We start from the raw sequence: 15,847 nt of genomic DNA, 5'->3' as shown, positions 1-15,847 counted from the left end.
ATCAGTTTATTAGAACTAAGCTCCAGCTTGGAGCAAAGAACTTGAGAGTTATCATTAGTTTAATTATTTGCTATCCTCACTGTTTTTATAACCCATCTTTAGAATAAGTTTGTGACTGTTGTATCTATCTGACAGACTTAAAAGGCTATATTTTCTTTAACGGAAAAGAAAAGAGGATTAAACTAGTTTAATTCTCCCAGCTCTATACCCCAACAGAGAACATCAATCCATTCCCAAAAGGGCATCCTTTTGGGACACTCCTGCCATTTACACAGCCCTCCCATTTGTCTGCTTGTAACTTGCCACAAATATTTATCACAACAGGGTCCAATTTCTCTTGCACATTTTGTTATATTCTGTCTCAAAACAAAAATGCTATTGACACTTTTTATGATATCACCATTTAAAGACTATAATTTGAAAAGGCCTGCATTGATTTCTATTAATGTTGACACACTTTGTCTCTTCTGGCAATCTGTTTGTTTTGTAAATGTTTTTTCTGTTGAAAAGCAAAAAAAGAGGGAGAGGGAGAGGGAGAGGGAGATTTTGAAAGTGTATAGTTCAAAAGGTCCTTCATATGTAATATAGCTTTCCATAAATGCCATCTAATTCTCATTTTAAGTAAAGTTAAAAGCATAGTTCAACATGCCTAATTTTCCCGAGACAATGGGAGGGTGAAGTTCTTGGTTTTCCAAATAACAATAAATGATTTGGAATGAGTCATGATGAACTACTCCCTGGATCATCACAAAATGAGCTGGACTATTTCTTAAGCTGAGATCTGGCCATGAAGTGCATCAGGTGATCTTTGCACACCCTCTCTATTTATCTGTCCCAGATTCCTATATATTTAATGAAGTGTGAAAGGAGCTTACACATATATGCAGCTGTATATGTCCTGAAGTCCCTAACATGATCAGCTGAATCATGTTAGTTGGAATCTAAGTTACATTCTAAGTTAGAATCAGCTGAACACAAGTATGTTGGGAGCCACAGTCCTGGGTAAATGGGGTGTACATCTTGGAGTTCTGAGCCTGCAGCCCTTTGAACAAGTATTATCTCCAACATATGAATAGTAGGCCCAATGTTGGTGCCAGAGATTTTCATTGATCTGTAACTACCAAGGATCCTTCCCCAGCAGGCAGTTCCAGACAGATGCCTCTCCTCTGGACTGGTAACACTTTTTTTTTTTATTTAGCTGAGCAACTAATGAAAGGAACCAATAGCAACATCAACATTGCATGTCTTACCCCACCTTGCTGGGAGATGGTGCCATTTCATCCCGGACTGAAAGTAAAGGAAACTGACTGTGACAAGGGGGTGAGAAGAACAAGTGGAAGACAAATCCACTAAGAATGTTTTTCACTAGGAACTGAGTAGCTAAGCCAGTATTTAATGATGGGGTAGACAAAACAACCTCAGTCCCCCAACCCATAGTGAGTTTAAATACCTCCACAGAGCTAATTGCTCTGAAAGGGACTGAATAGTGGTTTTTTTATTTAGAAAGCTTGTTTTTTTTTTTAATTTAGAAAGCTGGCCCTGGCCTTTCTCCCCTTTCCTACCAACTTCTTCCAACTGTTTAAAGTCACTAGGCATCATGGATAAATGATGACACACTGACTGTTGGGCTGATCTATGTATGTATGCAACTGTCCCCATCAGGGAAATCTGCTCTTATTTCATCTTCGTAAGTCACCCGCTCAGTTTTGTTCACCCATTTAAGGCACTAAGATCTGATAACTGATTTTCCACCATCTTGTCCATGTGCCCTAGGATCCTCATTACAGAGTGATTATCAGAAATAGGACACCAATAGATGCCATAGATAGAGCCCATAAAGTCAATAAGTAGCTTTTGAAAACAAATTAAAATGGCAAAAATCTTGCAAGAACAGCAAAGTCTTGTAAGATTCAAAGTTAGATTATAAAAAATCTCACAAGATTTGGCCATTTATCCCCACCCCAATTCTTTTATATCCCTACTTATTCATTAAAGATAGAACCTGGCCAATCTTGGCATGAATTCTCAGAATTTGGAAGCTGCTATCAAGAAGGCTGTCTTCCATGATAAATATGTTTCTGATGCTGGGGGTGGGGGGGAGCATAAAATAAGATTTATCCTAAGATTTAAAAAAACAGGCAAATTTATCCTAAGATTAAAAAAAAGGTAGAATTTACTGTTTCAAACCCTAACATCCCATACAATAAGGCTGATAGATGGTCAGTGAAATTATTTTAATACCACCAATAGTCCATTCTGGGGCAGCTGAACTTTCTGAATCCTTTTCAAAGGCAGAACTGTATAAAATATGCCTGTGTAGTCCAATTCAGGTGTAAATTAATTCTGTGTCTCCTGGCCAATTCTAACATATTCAACAATACAGTAGGAGCAGAAAACCCATGTGCTTTTGCTGTGTGTCTGAACAAGCTCCCAGTTTTATTAAAGCTTAAGATTTATTTATCTCTCTATTTCACTATTGTTTTTTGTTTGAGAAAATAGTATTCAAATGAGATCGATCCTACAATCAGGCAACTTTTTAGTTGCAAACTGAAGCCTCTTACCACTTAGGAGAAATGATGCCATACATCTGCATTTGTAAAGAGCTGTTGCACTTCTGGAAGAGACATAAGTAGCCAAACAAATCAAATGTTTAAGATTTGTCAGATTAATATATATTACTAACTGGAATCATAACTCACCTGCCCTCCAACACTTTCTTGGTTAGGGGTTTAATCAGAAATGATGCACCTGTCTCCATTTTATAATATTAGGTTCACTTCACCTGTAAAATCGGGACGCGGTGGCGCTGCGGGTTAAACCGCTGAGCTGTCGATCGGAAGGTCGGCGGTTCGAAACCGCGCGGCGGGGTGAGCTCCCGTTGCTCGTCCCAGCTTCTGCACACCAAGCAGTTCGAAAACATGCAAATGTGAGTAGATTAATTGGTACCGCTTCGGCGGGAAGGTAACGGCGTTCCATGAGTCATGCTGGCCACATGACCCGGAAGTGTCCTATGGACAACGCCGGCTCCAAGGCTTTGAAACGGAGATGAGCACCGCCCCCTAGAGTCGGACACGACTGGACTTTACGTCAAGGGAAACCTTTACCTTTACCTTTATCACCTGTAAAACAGACCAAAGTATCCCTCTATCTTTAATTAGCAAAGAAGTATAGGTTAAGGCTCTTTCCTTCAGGCACATGCTGGCTAGCACTATGCAACATTGTACATTGGGGTACTCATAATAGTCTTTATGGCCTTGGGTGCAGCAGCACTCTGCAAAAATCCATGACCCTTTTTCCTTCTCTTGTCAAAATGGCAGAAACGAAGGTTTGGTGTGTCCTCAGCACAGGACTTGCATTTATTAATCACATTGGTCTGTTAGTTGATTGATATCCCACCTTACTATTTATTCTGAGAACTCAGTGTGGCTATTGATGAATGAAACATAGACTATAGGGAGGAAGATCCTCACAAGCAGTGCATTTAAGACTTAACAGTTAAAAGCAAGCCAAATGAGAAGCCCCTTGACTGTTTTTTCTGAAAGGAGAAGGGGGTGTCAAATGCTTCTCCCAAGGGAGAATATTGTATAGCCTGGGATCGATGTGTTCTCTATGTAAAAAAGTCTTTGCTTTAAGGGACTCTCTAGGGAAAGTAGAAGGTTTCACTATATAAATACTTTGTTTTAATCAATGTACAGTATTTAGTTTCCCCTCCAAAAAGATTTCATAATCCACTTTTTAATTTGGGGTGGGGGGAGAGAACAAAAAAAAAGTAGAAAGGGAAATATATACAAGTTATGGGGGAAAAACAAACATCTGGTAAAATCTCATTGTTTAGGGTTGCCAGTATACTTTTTCCAACTCCATGCCTTCCTGGTGTATTGAGCTAAAGTTCACGTTATCCCCTTGGCCGTGCTACCTTAGGATGATGAGAAGTATAGCCTAATATATCTGTATGTCACTAGATAAAGGATGACTGGCTTAAAACTTTATTATTCAATCCTCTTTTCACCATCATATGGATCAAGGGCACACTCTATTCCCCACTATTCTATGTAAGTCCTAATGCAATAAATGACAGCTGCACAGAGAAATTCTTTCGTACAAGTTCCTTTGAACTGCAGGCTATAGAAGGACATTCAAATGAAGCATGTTAAGAATATCTGGGCTGAATGACAAGTATAGCAGCTGTCCCAAGCTGGTTCCCTACAGATGTGTTGGCAATTTGGGGAATTGCTATCACAATCCATCTGGAGGGCATCAGTAGGGAAGGCTACAAACTATGCAAAGGTAATATGCCTTTGCAGCTGAACCCATTTCCTTAGTTTATGATCTTTCAGTACTGGATCTCTTAGATGCAGGGATATATAGAAGAAATGGAAAAGTCTCCATAAAACCTAATGAGGGGAATGGCTTTGTCTATTTTTGTAGAGGGTAGAGGAAATGGCCTTGAAGGACAGGAGGAAGAACATCTACCAAGACAATGGACGATAAAAGTGCCTGAGCTCAGGCCAAGAAAGCAACTTGAGAAAATGTTCTCAGACAAGCCCTCCCTGATTCACACAAAAACAAAAGGAAGGAGGGGGAAGCACATTCAGACTTACAAGATTCTTGCAATAAAAATAGTACTGACCTACATGACATTGGTTTCTTAGTCTGGTCTACCTCGTAAGGCTGACAATTTTCCTGTAAAAGCCACTCAGAGCTATCAGGTACTATAGGTGCACAATTGATAATCAGTTTGGGCTGAATGCAGATGGTAGATTCTGACACACACAGGTCAACAACTAAAGCAAATATACTAATAGCACTCCATCATAATATTCACAGTTCTGTTAACTATCATTCACAAGCCACTTTTAATTATTCGTGTTACGCATATTCACACTGATCTAAGTTTTCATTTGTTTTCTTTCATTTTGCTTTGAAAGGGTTTACACAGTTCATTTTTTGCATCAGGTAATTATCTGCCTTTTCTTTTGATTATTTGATGGTAAAGCAAACATTTGCTGACTTATAATTTTAACAACATTTAATATATAGCTCATCATTAAGATATAAACTCTAGGCATCTGGTTTTTGATATCAGTTAATATTATACTTACTGAAGTTAGATGTAGCTGATATGCAGTAATTTCCCTAATATTATTTATTTCTTTTTCAAAATTCCTAAGTAGGATTCAGTGCCACATTATGTATGTCAACGTTTCTTTGACTCAATACAAATGTGCATTGGCTAAGAAAATTCTGGAATTCCTGCTTAATGAATACACTACATAGAGATATTTTAAATATATATTTACAGGAAACATCCAATATATACTTTTTAAAAAACTTTGTAAACAAATATTTGCAATATTACATCTTCCTTCCCATTTCTATTTAATTGCATTTATTTATTTATTCTCATCTATTTATTTTTACAAAGTTAACCAATTTTAATTATTAAAAACAAATCCTCAAGCAGGAATTAGGTTATCATATGTTTGCATGACTATGTTATATACTTTAGAAAATAATGCTTTCAAAACTAAAGAAATTAATATAAGATTTTTCTTCCTACTGATACTGCCCATATGTATCTCTTAATTTGCAAATACTGAAAAAAGAAAATTAAAATAATAATAATGATAGATTGTGGCAATATAGATACAGAACATATACAACAAATAAGTAGCATCATTTTAAGCATTCTCATCAAAAGCAGAGTAGTGTGCAAAAAGTTACCTATAGCTATATTTAAAAATAGCATGTTTTAAATCTTACTACAACCTTTTTATGGAAAAAAATAAAATATTAGTTATTTATTATTTGAAATCCCACATTATTTAATATTGAACTAAGGGAGAGATCACTGCCTGGTGTTAATACAAAATATTATGATTCTTCATATTTTAAATAATGAGTCTCCAATTATATGCATTGTTCTGAGAGAGAGAGAGAGAGATCCTGAGAGAGAGAGGGAGGGAAGGAAGGAGGGAGGGAAGGAAGGAGGGAGGGAGGGAAATCTGTGTGTATTCTAACTTGTTCCCCTGTTCAAAGTGGAATGCCTTTACATATTTGAAACCATAATACCAAGTCCAAGTAGATATATTATGTGAATAGCCCAAGGCCATTGCAAAGATAGAAGATATAAATGATTAAGGTAATTTTTACCAAGTCAGCACTGAATATGAAATATTAAGGCTGCCATGGCATATACTATATATACATGGATTGATTGTGTGCCATCAAGTTGTTTTCAACTCTGAGCAACTGCATAAATAGATTTTTTCCATGACAATCTGCCCCTAACTGGTCTTTCATGTCTTCCAACAGTGCATTTGTCACCACTGTAACTGAGTCCGTCCACTTTGCTGCTGGTCATCCTCTTCTTCTTTTTCCTTCTACCTTTCCCAGCATCAGAGCCTTCTCCACAGAGCTAGGTCTGCACATAATGTGTCTGCAGTAGGATAATCTGAGCCTGGTCATTTGTGCCTTGAGTGAGAACTCTGGGTTGATTTGATGATCCATTGGTTTGTTTTCTTGGTTGTCCATGGTATTCTCAGGAGTTTTCTCCAACACCAAAGTCCAAAGACATCAATACTCTTCCCATCCTGCTTCTTCAAAGTCCACCTTTCACTTCCATAGAGTGTCACAGGGTATACCATTGGCTTGCACAATTCTAATCTTTGTAGGTATAGACACATCACGGCATTTGAATATCTTTTCCAAGGCCTTCACGGCTGCTCTACCAAGTGCTAGTCTGCAGCATATTTCTTGACTGCTTGTTCCTTTACTGTTGATGGTTATTCATAAAAGGCAGAAGCTATCTACCACTTCAGTATCTCCATTGCCAATTCTAAGGCTGGTGGTTCTACCTGTTGTCATTAGTTTGGTCTTCTTTATATTTTATTTTAGTTCCACTTTTTCACTGTGCTCTTTAACTTTTAGTACTAGGGCTTGCAGATCCTTTGCATTTTCAGCTATCAGAGTAGTGTCATCAGCATAGCTCAGGTTATTGATGTTTTTTCCTCCAATATTAAAATTCATCTTCTTCCAGTCCAATATATATACATACACATAAGAAACACATTACTCCTTGTTCTGCCAAGTGTCCAAGCAGTGATCAGGTGCCCAGACAATTGGTTCTTTTAAATCCAGAGATTTAAATAAATAAGCACACCAGTGGATAAAGAGATTCTAAGCTTTATTATTAACTTAAGCAAACAGATTTAAACATAGTTTAGGCAGATTAAACAGAAGCATAAACAGCATAACAGAAAAAGAAAGGAAGGAAGGAAGGAAGGGAGGGAGGGAGGGAGGGAGGGAGGAAGGAAGGAAGGAAGGAAGGAAGGAAGGAAGGAAGGAAGGAAACATACCAAGCAAGATGATACCCAATCTCTGATAGGCTGTCAGGAGCCCCTTAATAAAGACAGCAGAGATACCCCAGGGTGGCTCAGTTTCCACAGCACCCAGCGCTCAGATCTGTGCAGAAGCTCCCAAACTCAAAAAGGCAATCCTCAGGTTTTTATCAAAGTCTGGCCCTAAAACCTCGTGACCCTGTTCCCATGGTAGAGGGACTGCAGGATCTGACCTTGACTGGATAGTTCCCAGGGTCTGGAGCACCTGTTTATGACATGATCCAAGAGCCTGGGAAGGTATACAGATAAGCTAGTGCTTAACAAAAACAGTCTTGGGGTTTTCTCTTCTCCCCCCCTATTTCAAACAGAAATAAAAAACAAGCCAGCTAAACATTAGTATAACTCAAACTCTAGGCTTCTTCGTGTGAAGGAGAAAATCAAAATATGTCACTTAAACTCTTTGAAATAACAATGGTCTTCCACATTGCCACTACACTCCTCAAAAACTAGTTGATAGGAGCACCTTATAAACCTGATAAAGGATATAGGTATTTGATTGTAGTGATATTTTTGACCTTCACGTAGTTTTTTTATAAACTTATGTAAATAAATCAATATTTAATGAGATTTTCCTAAACCATTTTTGTGATACCTTAAACAATATAATGAATAAGAAAAATAATAGGTTAATAGGTAGGATTTTAATCTTTCTAAGAGCTACTCTTTCTAGCCAGTAATTTTAATTTATTCCACCTCGTCAAATCCTGCTTAATTTTATATTTTTCTGTGCATAATTTATTAGGCTAGGTAAATTAGCTTAAAGTATTATCAGCAAGCATTTAATATCTCTTGTTCTGCATTTTGAAATCTACAATTTCAGCTTAAGCTTTGTGTGAGTTTCCATCAATATGCTGGATTGATTTTGTAGGATAAGGCTGTACTAAAGGTATCTTTATTACCCTTGGGGCATTTCATGGCTACTATGAAACCTTGTAATCTAAACATTCTGATTTTTAAAACATTATCATCTATTCTTTCACCAGCCTTAAAGGGGTCTAAGTAGTTTTAGATCTATCTTCTGGGGATGTACATCTTGATACTTTCCACATGGTAGCAAAAGAAAAGGGGATTTTCTTGCCTGAAAATGGAATGATTATTCAGTTCCCTTGCCCTATTCCAGTCTAACCAGAAGAAAAATGTCCTTTCCTACAGTGTGTTGTTGAACAATGAACACAAGGCTCATTTGTTTGGGTGACCCTTTCCAAAGTCCCCTTTCTGCACTCACTGCTGACTTCACAAGCCTAATGTCACAACATCTTCACCTTTTCCCTAATGCCAAGGGACGAACGATCCCCCACTGGAGATCCTTGTTTCCCCTCCACTTGCCGTCTGTGTGGCAGCCTCTCTAACTGCCCATACAAAAAGACAACTTTTTCATAGGCAGCGGAGTCAGATTCAAAGGCCTGCCGGCACTGTGGTCTGATCCGCTGAGTTTCAGATCACAGCCCTTTGAATGCGCCACTTTGAATGAAGGCTTTGGGAAAGAAAGGAGGGGGAGCGTCACTCTCCAGTGCAGCAGCTAGCTCTTTCCCTCTTGTCCCTTTTGTTCCTTTAGCTTGGAAAGTGAACTAATACCATAAAGTGGGGGGGGGGAGGTTGAGGCTCAATGGCTTGTTTTTGTGACCTGCTATTGCTACGCAAATGGAGGGAGGGGAACGCGGATGAGATGCATTCGTAAATTCAATGGTTGTTGCAAACATGATTACTTTCCTATGTGATCATTTTTTTACAAAAAGTTAATAAATATTGAGTCAAAGATTAGGTTCAAAAGTGGACATTGCCAATAAGAACCTATATTCGCTTTTTAAAAGCCAGATACCTTTTCACAGGATCTTTCAAGGATGCTTTAAGCTTTTAATTAGTTAAATCAGGAGATTTACTTACTCTGTTCTGAAGCAGCTGAGCAATTTTTAATTGGTCAGGCTGCAGATGAAGGTGTTCTATTTTGGGGTTCTGGCTTGTTACTTCCTCACAATGGTAAGTTGGGAAGACAAAAAAAAAAAGCTGCCAATCTGAGTTGAAGAATGGAAGGTGAAGGTTTATTTCACTCCTGCTGCCCACACACCATCAGTTTCAAAGTTTCCCCTCCTCCGCCTATTTACTCTCAGCAAAGGAATTTTTTCTCTTTTTTTTTTTTTGGTATTCCTCCCCTACAGACTGAAAAGAAGAACTCTGCCTGTGGAAAATGGGATTATTTCAAAAATGTTTCTCCCACAGGATTCTGTGCCTAACTGTAATCTCCTATAGAGGAGATGATGATGATGATGATGATGATGATGATGATGATGATGATGATGATGATCTTTTTAAAAAGTTAAGGAGGGAGACCTGTGGAGCTGTGTATTATAGATAGTTTTACCTGAAAGATAGCTTTGTTTTTTTTTTAATGTATTACCCACCTATGCTTCTTTCTCCTTCTTTAGTCTGTTTTATTTACTCTGTTTAGTCTTCCAAAAGATTTAAAAGATGTCATCATCTAATGTTGTCTGTGTGAAAACTAGGGCTGTGCAGAGATCTCCCATTCTGCTTCAAAGGCCCAATCCAGCGCTCTTGGAAGAGCATGTCCCACCATGCATTGCTCAGGAAATAGCCCATCCTGCCACAGATCAGTCAGGGAGGAGAACAGGCAGCTCCAGAACGTGATTCAAGAAAAACATGACTTTGTCCTCCCAACATATAGCACAGAAAAACATAAATGCCTAATGGCATCTATAACTTTTTTTTTTTTGGAATGGACCAAAATTTCAGGAAAATTAAACCATAATGCATTATGGTATGCCAAATTTTACAGAAACTTTTGCAAGGATTTATATTCCATTAAAATCAACAACCATGCCCCTTCCTGAATACAGTGGAGCTGACTGTCAGGAATTCAGGGCTGAGAGAACTGTAAGAGATTAATTCACTGATCTTTTGTATAAAAGAATACTCATTAAGCCACTCAGCTAGATAAAATACCCATAAAATATCATTAAGTGTGTCTGCTAAGGATTATAATGAGGTTTTACAAATGGTAAAACTAAGGACCCCACTCCCCAAGTCTCTCTGTTCCTTCTAAAATGCCATAATGGGGTTTACCAATGGCGGCCTGATTTTTACCCTGATTTGAAGAGATATTTGCCATCTCTGAATCTAATACTGGTATCTGTAGTTTTAATTATTTTCTGGATATAAAGCTACTGATATATTTAGTTGGTGAGAAGAACTTACTTCTAAAATATATGACCTAGAAATACTCTTGGCTTTCCCCCTCTTTTTTATGGCAAAAGAACATAAAAACTAGTTCTTCTTAAACGAGTACAGGACTTTCCTCAGAGACTCCTTCTCCTTTGCAGCATTTCTTGGACTGGCCATGTGATTATACATGCTCCCAGTTTACATGGTTGTCCAAGAAGTGCCGCAAAGAAGAATTAGCCTTTAGGGAACCTCATGAGCTACTTTGAGCATGCAGGCCATTGTTGGTATAAAAAACACACATCAGGGACAGCTTGTATTATGGGACAGTACAGATGTAGAACTGAACTTTCAGCTGTTCCCTCATAATAACCTCTCCCTTCTCTCAAAAACAAATTAATCTATAAAAATCTATGAAATACTTTTTATTCTGACCTGCTGATTTTCTGTATGCAGAAAGATTCAATCTGAGAGGACCATTAAAAAAATTCAACCATGTCTGAGGCCTCAATACCACCTTTGCTCTTTTTCTTCTGTCTGTTTCATTCTATAACCAGCATTGTGTGGGCATCAGACCTTGACTGTACTCTAGAAATATAACACAACAGTGTTATTTCATAACTTTACATCTTGAGAACACTGTAATGGTCATTTACACTTGCCAAGAAACTTCCCTTATATATAACGTATTACACAGCAAGGCAAACTGAGACACTTAGAATATGGTTTTTGAAGAAAAGAGAAATTGTTTAAAAATAATAATACTAATCAAAATGATGCAAACAGAAATTAGTAATAATGTGCAGAGAATAGTATAAAAATATTCAAGTTGCAGTTAACTGCTCAGGGCAGGGGGAGAGATAGAGAGGGGAGAAAAAGAAGGGAGCTACCAGAATGCCCCCTTTTTATATTTGTCTTCCTTTTAACTTCTAAAAATATTTTTATAACCATCATTTATGTACGTATTGTTTTATTTTCTTTCTTGTAACACCTGTTTCTGTATTCTGGAACCTCTTATATGTACAATAATGTGATAATACAAAGGGATCACACCCTGAATATTTCCATCTGTTCATTACGTGGCTTCTTCCAAAGTCTGGAGAGAGGTAGAAAATTATTTCATTAGTCTACAAATGTTGTGCATGTCAAAAGCCCAAATTATACCTTTGCCAATATAGCACTAAGCATACAAAGACTACCTTTGCTTGTAACACTCAGCCCCTCCTCTTTCCCATCTATCAGAGAGATGAATGGAACGGTTCATGTATTAGAAACATGAAGAGAATTACTTGTGCTTTTCATCAGTAACTCATGCAGGGCTATTCAATGTGATGACATCATATCATAAAGGGAAAACTATCATGGCAAAGAAAAGCCCTTTTGGTAAGAAGTCATCATTCTGGCAAGAGGTAAGCATGCCCATTATTCAGTTGTGTTAGTGAAATTTACTGAACCACGTTTGCTTTTAAATTAATTTTTTAGGTCAGAAATGGCTTCATTTTGATACAGAAAATCACCCTTCCAGAGTTAGGCAGTGCAAGCAATGTTTTAAGTTTTCTTTGACACATTCTCTGCTGCTAAATGGTATCCAAAGGAAAAGACATGCACAGACATATACATTTGCAAATTAAAAGTGGTGGAAAGAGAAATAGCATTCCCTGGCCAACGTAACCAATGAAACACTGATCCCATCAGTTCTCAGAAAAGAACTGCAATCAAGATGGGTTTCTTTAAGAAGTGAGTTCTATTAAACAGTTGCTGCTACAAAGAAGCCCCAGTTTTTGTACTTGCACTGATTTTACCAGAGCAAAACCTCTTCCATAATTGGTGTGTCTGGAAGAACATAGAGAAAAAGGCACCCCATCTAGTACGCAGGCCTCAACCATTTTAGCATTTTAAAGGCTGATGCCACCATGTCATTTCTACAAATATAAAGGTACAGCCAAGAACACATCGAGCAGCCCTTGATTTCAATTTCAGTCATTTTCAGTAGTATCTCTCTTAACCAGCTGGAGCTCTTCAAAGTTTTCAGCAGATTTCTTTCCAACCCTGCTACCACAGATAGGGATGCGGGTAATTAAATGTGGAACTTTCTCTGCACAAAGGATGTGCTATATCACTGACTTAGATTACACGTGTTTTTTGATTTACAGATAGCTTTTTTAGAGAAATTGGTTACTAGTGGAGAATTGTGTAGGTTGTAGTTCAGCATCTTTGGAAGGCACTGGATTGAGGAAGGATGAATTACTACCGATTTGCGGCCAGAAATGAACCAGAATCCAGTGAATCAATTGGAAATTTATCTTCATAGAGCACCCATCACCACCACCATCACCAAAAAAAAGAAGTAGAAGAAGAAGAAGTTTCCAAAGGAAGCCTGGGTCTCTGGCCACAGTTTGAAAACCACCAGCACGTGAATACAAAAGGTATGCATAATATAAACTAATATTAATCTGAATGACAAGAAAGCAGTATGTTTATTAGCTGTTTTAAAAGAGAGATTTCATGTACTGTAGTTATTATCTAATTTTTTAAAATCTCTGCCTTTTTTCTGTGGGTGAAGACATTTAAGTTCAGCCGTGGGTTTTAATTGCTTGCGAATGTTATCATCCTTGAATGCTCAAAAAGGGGTGGCCGGGCTGACTTTTATTACCCAAATAAGAAATGAAGAAGCTGAACTCATTTATATGCTACTGGTGTGCAATGAAGCAATTGCCGAGGTTTTTATGAAAAGGTGGAGGGCAAATGGCCTTTCTGCCTGAGCACCCAACAGAGAAGAAATCTATTGTGCTGCCTCTGTCAGGGCCTGCCTGCAAAAAGAGATTCAGGATGAAGGTTCAAATTTAGCATGATGTCATCTTGCAATATATTCTCCTGCATGAAACACAGAGGGTTTCTTCTAAAGCAGTTTACGCTTTCAGAATGTCCATGGAGTTCAAGGGTTCAAGAGCTTTTTCATCCCTTTTCTTTTCTTTTTTATTACTGTCATGTCATTAAGTTTCCATCCATCCACTCTTTTCCTTCACCAAATGGACTGGGCTTTTAAAGACAGAGATTATAACAAACCATTAATTAAACTCTATGTAAATCCACAAGCTTTCCTGAGATGGATGGACAGTGTGGAGCAAGGGAAATTTTTCTTCCTCTCTCATAATGGAACACACAGGGTGACCCAAAAGAGCTTCTGGACAGTAGGCTCAGCACTTATCAAAGAAAGCACAATGCAGTGCGTAATTGACTTCTGGAATGTACTGCCACATAGGTGTGGGTGATGGCCATTAATTTAGGTATGTTCTAAAATGAACATACATGGAAAACCTGTAAAGCTAAACATCTGGAGATGGATCTGTCTCTGATCACCTGTACACATGTTTGTTCATAATACTTGCCTATCCCATTTATACATTAAGCTTTGCTTTAAAAATCTGTATGAACATATTAGTGAGTGCATGTGTATGTGTGTGTCTATGTGAATATACATATATATACAGTACACACACATACACACACATACTGTACATATTTTATTTTATAACAAAAATACAGATTTCTAAAAAAAATTAAAATGTGGATTTCTATCACTTATTTGAGCCTCATTCTGTTATTCATGTTAGTATGTTTAACAAATTTTCTTTCTTTCCTTTTCTTTTTAAATACTGAGAACTGTGCTGCAAAATTCAGAGAAATCAGAAATGCAAAAGAAAATTGTCTTCTGATCTGCATATTAATCCAGGATGTATAGATCAAATCAATTTGCTCTGAAATGTAGTCCCCAATGCTTGAACATCTGTATTTGTGGTATGTTATTTCAATGAACATAGTCATGCTTACAGCAAACTCATGACTAACAAGTCACATTGGTTACCAGGAATCTACTCTAAGCATAATCAAGTCTAGATCCAAACCTATGAATACACTGATGCTATTTTTTCATGGATTCAAAGGGGTAGATAAGCCCACCAAAAATGATTATCCATCATCAGTCAATAAAACTTATATATTAGGAATGGAGATACCACCATCTTCAACATCAGAAGTGGGAACAAACAGCTGTGGATGATCAATACCTCCTTGCTTTCCTTGTGAATATTAGAGCTGTCTTCCACAACTTGGTACTTACCAGATATGTGGTCTGGGGAATATGGCAGTGAAAGTCCAATACATCTGGACTAGGTAGTGTTGGGAAAGAGGAGGATGGTCTGCTACTGTTGGGAGAGGGGAAGAAAAAAGATATTTGGGTTCCAAAAAAAGTCATTTGCTTTCAGGGATGGATATGGTTATGGGTCTAGTCATGTATTAGTCATCTTCCACTGGGACTTTTGCAGTGTGCTCTATATGAAGCAGCCCTTGAAGAGGATTCAGATGTTGCAGCTAGAATGTGGCAGCGCAGGCAGTGTTGAGCACACCACAGTATGCCCATGTAACACCACTGCTCGGTGAGCTGCACTGGCTCTCAGTAAGCTTCTGGGCACAATTCAAAGTGCTGGTTGTCATCTATAAAGCCCCACATGGCAAAGAACCAGATTATTGGAGCAACTACCTATCCCCAGTTGTGTCTCCTTGCCCCACTAGATCCAGCAGAGTGAACATGCTCTGGGTCCCTGGGTCCCTTCTGTGAAATAGTGCCATTTAATGGAAGCCAGGAGACATGCTTCCTCTGTCAAGGTACCTGCTCCCTGGAACAGCATCTCCCCTGAGATTTGGATGGCCTTTAAGAGCAGCATAAAAAACTGACTCTTCCCCCAGGCACTGGGGCCAGGATGTTAGGTGAGCCAGACCTGCATGGTTTGAATGAGAAAGATTATTTTTAGTCATTAGTGGGTATTTGGCATAATGTATATTATGTATTGTTTTGATTTTTTTCCTATTATAGTTCTTTTTATTTTTGTTATTGGGTTTTATTTCATGGTTTCTAATATACTGTTAGGCACCCAGAGTTGTGAGAACAAGATGCAGCCACGTAAATTGTTTAATAAAATCTCTATGAACAAATTAAATGAAATGTGAAAGATCTGTTTATGTTACTTATACTCATAATCTGATTTTGAAGATTTGTTGCAAAGCGATAAAGCATCTAAGACCACACCTGTCTGATCCCTGTTTTTCACAGGGATGGGACTTTATTTTTATAAAGCCCAGAACACTCTCACAGTCTCTTCAGCATGAATATTAAACTTTCAGTGGACAATTTTTACTGGCCTAGTAAAAGACTCCAGCTGACCTAGCCCTGAGAAGTGCCCAGCCCCCAAATCCTTCCTTGCAGTGAGCAATCA

The sequence above is a fragment of the Candoia aspera genome, chromosome 3, assembly GCF_035149785.1.
Source record: "Candoia aspera isolate rCanAsp1 chromosome 3, rCanAsp1.hap2, whole genome shotgun sequence".
Classification (NCBI taxonomy): domain Eukaryota; kingdom Metazoa; phylum Chordata; class Lepidosauria; order Squamata; family Boidae; genus Candoia; species Candoia aspera.
This window is presented reverse-complemented; position numbering follows the sequence as displayed.